The sequence below is a fragment of the Berghia stephanieae genome, chromosome 12, assembly GCF_034508935.2.
Source record: "Berghia stephanieae isolate SIO BIC M18660-M18661 chromosome 12, UCSD_Bste_1.3, whole genome shotgun sequence".
Classification (NCBI taxonomy): Eukaryota; Metazoa; Mollusca; class Gastropoda; order Nudibranchia; family Aeolidiidae; genus Berghia; species Berghia stephanieae.
The window spans coordinates 4,458,553-4,465,233 of record NC_088371.1 but is presented as its reverse complement, the minus strand read 5'-3'; positions in this window follow the sequence as shown (position 1 = coordinate 4,465,233).

The window sequence follows — 6,681 nt, the reverse complement described above, 5'->3', positions numbered from 1 at the left end:
CTTTACTCACATTCTCTCACCGTACTCAGGTGTAAAATGAATATCTGGCCGTTAACAGCGTTGCCTCTGTCCCAAAAGATTGTAATATCGCCTAACAGGCGTCATGTCTCGTACTACATATTAAGTGTTGCTGTTGGCCACCGACCCCTTGCAAAGCGCTTTGAGCACGTTTTGTGTATATTGCACTAAATAAAAAAGCGCAAAAGCTCAATTTAAACTGCAGAAAATATGTCGGATAAATTGTTTTATGCAATGCCAAACGACAAAAGTCGTACTTTAGAGATATAAGGCGCATGGAGTTGGTTGGTGGAGCACGCCAGAATGACTCTATCGTCAAAAAGACTCTAGAGTTAAATTGGCGTACGCGAGACAGACTCTAGAGTTAGCCGCGCGGCCGCCAATTTAACTCTAGGGTCTTTTTTTTTGGTAGAGTCATTCTCGCGTGGTACACCAAAACTACCGTGTCAGCACTAGATATTTTAATATTTTTTTTTTTGGAAATACTGTGAATTCATCTCTTACTTTGTGAAGCTGTTGTTTTGTACTTTTTTTAATTAACAAAAAAAAAAAATTTGTCGGTAATAAGGAAAAGTCAAATTTTAGGATGGTTTCAAAAAAAAGACTCTAGAGTTAAATTGGCGTACGCGAGACAGACTCTAGCGTTAGCCTCGCGGCCGCGAGACTAGCTCTAGAGTGTGCCTCGCGTACGCCAATTTAACTCTAGAATCATTTTTTGGTAGAGTCATTCTCGCGTGGTAGACCGGTTTCTGTCCCATTATATGTACAGTTACAATTTGTTGTTGGCCATTGGAGCAAACGCAAAGATACAGAGCACTTTGCACGTTTTGAATTAACCAAGTCAACTTAGTTGTGCGTCTATGTGGTCTAGTCATGGTATGACACTCGCTTTCGGATCGGAAGGTCCTGGGTTCGAGCATTGGTCGGTGCATAGTTGAGTCCTTGGAAAAGGCTCTTTACTCACATTACATCACCGTACTCAGGTGTAAAGTGAGTACCTGACCATTAACGGCGTTGTCTCTGTCGGAAAAAAAGTAATATCGCCCAACAGGCGTCATGTTTCGTCCTACACGTTAAGTGTTGCTATTAGTCAGGGACCCGTGCAAAGCGCTTTGAGCACCTGTAATATGATGCTGTTAAAGTGTTAAAATAAAGGAGTCTAACAGGCAATTGTCTCATATGAAATATATATTTATTTTCCTTCGGCTTGCTTGCAAAAAAAAAAAGATTTGTGAAGCTTATTTGATTGAGATTCGTGTATGCTTACCATTTCAATCAATTTTCCCTTGTCGTCGTCCATGTTCGCCGGATCTAGAACTAGACGTGTACCAAAAAACGTGAGCATGTCCATTTCTTTCTACACGCGTGTAGCATATAGATAGTATGCAGATGACGTCACTCAGGCCTTTGTTATTGTTTTTGCCATCCGCGTTTGTGAGTTGTTCTCACTAAACTGTATCAACCAGACTATAAAAGTTCACGATTACACAGAGTTTGTGTGTTGGTCCGTTAAACTTCCGGATGGCAATGTTGTGAACTCCTTGGCCAAGCGCATTCTATCTATAGCGAGTCCCGTGTAGCGTGTAGTGAGTTGTATAAGAGAGACAACGAGGTTTCATATTTCTATAGATAGTTCTTAGTTGACGTCACTCAGGTCTTTGTTATTGCTTTTTTCCATCCACGTTTATGAGAAATGCTCACTGACCTGTATTAACCTGACTATAAACGCTCATGGATACACACAGTTTTGTGTGTTGGTCCGTTATACTTCCGGATGGCAATGTTATGAGCTTCTTTGCTGGGCGCATACATGTTTAAAACGTGTAGCATGCAGCGTGTAGCATGTAGCGTGTAGTTCGAGACTATAAACCCTCAAGATTACACGTGGGTTTGAGTGTATGTTCGTTCTGTCCGGCTGGCAGATGTTGTAAACCGTTTACCTAAGCTCATAACAACAATAGAAGGATACAAGAGGCGTGTATACACATTCTCGGAAGCTGGAAACCTCAAGCGTGTTGCCATAGCAACATGTGGTAGCCATGACACACTGTGTAATTATTGCATTGTCCGGTGTACTGTTAATTTGTTTCCCCTTAATACAGACACGCAGCGTTCCTTTTCAACTTTTGATAATACAGTCCACTCCGGATAATCGCAACACCTTGGGATCAGCGGAAATGTTGCGATTAACCGAAGTTGAATTTCCTGTCCGCGATTGCAACATTTTACACATATATATGCTAAACTCAAACAAATAGTTGTAAACAAAGTTCTTAGTCCACCACAGACATAGGAATTTGATTGAAACAAAGGCCATATGGCATCCCTGTATTCATTTTCACAAGCAAAAGAAGCTTTGTTGCAAGCCGACATCTTATTCAGATTTGATTCACATTCACTCTTATGTTCTCAACATTTGTAAGAGTCAAAGAGATTAGCCGTAAAGAGAGACAATAAGCCTTTACCAAGCTCGTTTGTCACAATGCACAGTTATCAATCCCAAAACAAAGGATATCGCTCAGTCTCTTTACAACTGTCATTGCCTACCTGTTGTAAACTCTATGCCCAGCCCCCTCGCCTCCTATTTAATGGCCACAGATGACATCACAAACCCATACTACAAAGCCACGCCCTCTTTTGTCTCAAAGAGAATGGTGACACACTACATTAGCATTAAATCCCGCTCAACCTCGATTTTTCAACCTGTCACGATTTCTTCCATGGTGAAATTAAATCATATTTTGTTTGATTGATTTATTGAATTTACCACTTTTTTAGGACGAACATTTGTTGCGATTAACCGAAGTTTGTTGCTATTAACCAGTGACTTATATATAGAATTATTTCCGTTTCTTGGGAAATGTTGCGATTAACCGAAAGTTGCGATTAACCGAGTTGCGATTATCCGGAGTGGACTGTAATAATATTGATGATACTGCTTAATCAGTAAGAGGAAGAAAGGGAGCGTGGATTTACAGCTGTCTGTTGTGTGGAAAACTAGTGACCGTATCGATAGACACCAAAATTAGAATGACCACCTGTGGTAATTATTAGCTCACAAACGCGAACACACACACACACACACACACACACACACACACACACACTCGCACATACACGTATATAATTAGAACGAACTTGATGTCACTCAGGTCTTTGTTATATTATTTTCTTTTGTCATCCGTGTATCATGAGTAATTCCAACGTTACACATCGTTTTTTTGTATTGGTCCGCTGTATTTCTGGATGGCAATGTTGTGAACTCCTTGGCCAAGCGCATACTATATATATATATATATATATATATATATATATATATATATATATATATATATATATATAGACATACACACCACCATGCGTACACAGTTACACACATTGATGCTATGACCTTAAGAGAAACACTCAATGTTTCTGCCAGACAGATCAATGGTTCCAACACCGAAACTGTGTAACCGTCGCCATCGTTATGTCATAGCCTGACACTGAAACCCAAAAAGACCGGCATTTTGACGTCATTATTTGGTTTTTGCACCGCCAAGTGAGTTGTCGTTAGTAGAGCTCATGGAAACAAGTGGTCCCATTGGTTGAACTATTGAATACAACTCACGATTTGTTTTCTTTTGTGGCCAAAGACTGGCCGTCATTTTTTGGTCAGTGGCTATAAGTTAACAATGGCTACGGTGTAACCCTAATATAGTGAGGCCTAATTACTATCTATAGATAGAACGAAGTTCACGTCACACCGGTCTTTGTTATTCGTTTTTGTCATCCATGTTTATGAGTAATTCTCACTAAACTGTATTAACCAGAGTATAAACGTTCATGGTTACACATATTTTGTGTGTTGGTCCGGTATACTTCCGGATGGCAATGTTGTGACCATCTTAGCCAAGCGCACACTATCAATAGTTTGACGTCATTTTTTAAAAGTCAGTACGTAGCCATCGCTAAAAAAAAAAAGATTCCGGATGGCAATACTGTGAGTTTCTTAGCCAAGCGCACACTACCTGTATTATAATTCCACTCCCACACGTCTGAAAGGGTCCACCATTTCAAGGCCGGTCATCATGACCAAAGTATTATTAGAATTAGTCATGGTCAAATGGTGACAGACGGAATCGGGCCAGTGGTCACTTTCAGCTAGTGTTTACTCTGTGTCTTAGCAGTGAAGTGATTGTGTGTACTTAGCAAGTGTACCCGTTTTGTGTGTTGGTCCTTTATATTTCCGGATGACAATGTTGTGAGCTTCTTAGCCAAGCGCATACTATCCAATGCCTGTTACAAGAAGCGTTGCCATTGTTAACTTATAGATAGTATGCAGATGACGTCACTCAGGCCTTTGTTATTGTTTTTGCCCTCCGCGTTTGTGAGTTGTTCTCACTAAACTGTATTAACCAGACTATAAAAGTTCACGATTACACAGAGTTTGTGTGTTGGTCCGTGATACTTCCGGATGGCAATGTTGTGAACTCCTTGGCCAAGCGCATTCTATCTATAGCTTGTGACAGAAAAGAAATTTATGGGATGTATGTGTGTGTGTGTGTGTGTGTGTTGATGCTATGCGTTCATTTTTTTAAAAATACTCACTTGTTTCCATGAGCTCTACTAACGACAACACACTAGGCGGTGCAAAACCCAAATAATGACGTCAAAATGCCAGTTTTTTTGGGTTTCAGTGTCAGGCTAGAACTTAACGATGGCTACGCACTGAGACCGTAGCCATCGTGATGTTATGGATAGTATGCGCTTGGCTAAGAATAAGGAGCTCATAGCATTGCCATCCGGAAGTATAACGAACCAACACACAAAACTGTGTGTATCCATGAACGTTTATAGTCGGGATAGCTCACACGGTAGAGCCACGCTCTCACTTGCCAGGCGGAGTTGTCGTACCAATAAGGTCGCAGGTTCAAACCCCACCACCGCCGCGAAAAAAAAATTTTTATTCTCTATTGTCTTCTGGCACTTTTCTACTCACTTCATATCTTGTTGTTACCAACATAAGTGCCTGCTCCACTCACTTTTCTGAATTAAAAATTCACCCCATACACCGGAGCATACTCAATGTCTCAATCGTTTCTATGTTATATGTTTGTGATGAGAATATTGGCTATTAAGCTTAACTGCTGGTCAACATTACTTCGCGATGGTGGTGAACGAATCGGCGGTCTCAAGAAGTGGGTGAGAGAGGGATCTAGAAATGACTTTGAGTTTGAAACGAATATTTTTGTGTTCGTGGATAGCTCACACGGTAGAGCCACGCTCTCACCTGCCAGGCGGAGTTGTCGTACCAATAAGGTCGCAGGTTCAAACCCCACCACCGCCGCGAAAAAAAAATGTTATTCTCTATTGTCTTCTGGCACTTTTCTACTCACTTCATATCTTGTTGTTACCAACATAAGTGCCTGCTCCACTCACTTTTCTGAATTAAAAATTCACCCCATACACCGGAGCATACTCAATGTCTCAATCGTTTCTATGTTATATGTTTGTGATGAGAATATTGGCTATTAAGCTTAACTGCTGGTCAAAATTACTTCGCGATGGTGGTGAACGAATCGGCGGTCTCAAGAAGTGGGTGAGAGAGGGATCTAGAAATGACTTTGAGTTTGAAACGAATATTTTTGTGTTCGTGGATAGCTCACACGGTAGAGCCACGCTCTCACCTGCCAGGCGGAGTTGTCGTACCAATAAGGTCGCAGGTTCAAACCCCACCACCGCCGCGAAAAAAAAAAATTATTCTCTATTGTCTTCTGGCACTTTTCTACTCACTTCATATCTAGTCGGGATAATACAGTTCAGTGAGCATTACTCATAAACGCGGATGGCAAAAAAACATAACAAAGACCTGAGTGACGTCATCTTCGAATTATCTATAGCCTGATACTGAAATCCAAAAGGACTTGCAGTTTGACGTCATTATTTGGTTTTTGCACCGCGTAGTGAGTTGTCGTTAGTGATCAAGGCTGATCAGAGACGTCGCGATTTTCTTCCTTTTCCTTATTATTGATTTTTTATTTTTTTTTATTTGTTGATTGAAACTATTATATTCATGTATGAGTTATATTGGCAATAGCCTAAAAATGAACATTTGAATCGTTGAATTGTATCAAAAGTTTCGAATATCAAAAATGTGAAACCCCTCATAATAATAACAATAGAGCTGTCATGAGACGGAAAATGACAGTTTTCCATAAACACACTAGATAAGTATTACATCCAATAAGTTTGTTGTCGCTTTTAACCCTCTCCTTACCAGCCATTTTCAGGATTTTCCCGAAAACTTCACACCCAACTAACACAAAAATATATTTTTTATCACTCAGAGATAATAGCAGCATAATTCTTGCCATACATACTTTCTTTAATAAAACATACTCTACAACACATTGTTCATTTTCTGTCAATTTTTCTAATGTACAAAAGAAATTTGAATAAGAAAAATGTTGATTGTATCGTAACGAATGTGACGATTGTCCTATAGTTGGTAAGGTGAGGGTTAATGATTTAGTTTAAGCGATTCTCTTCACCTTGACGCTATACAGTTTATAAACACTGAATCTCAGCACTGTTTGACAAAGGCGATGGAAAAGGTGTAATCAACATTCATAGTGTGATTGAAGGGAAGTAACTCAAGATTTATAGATAACCACGGGATCT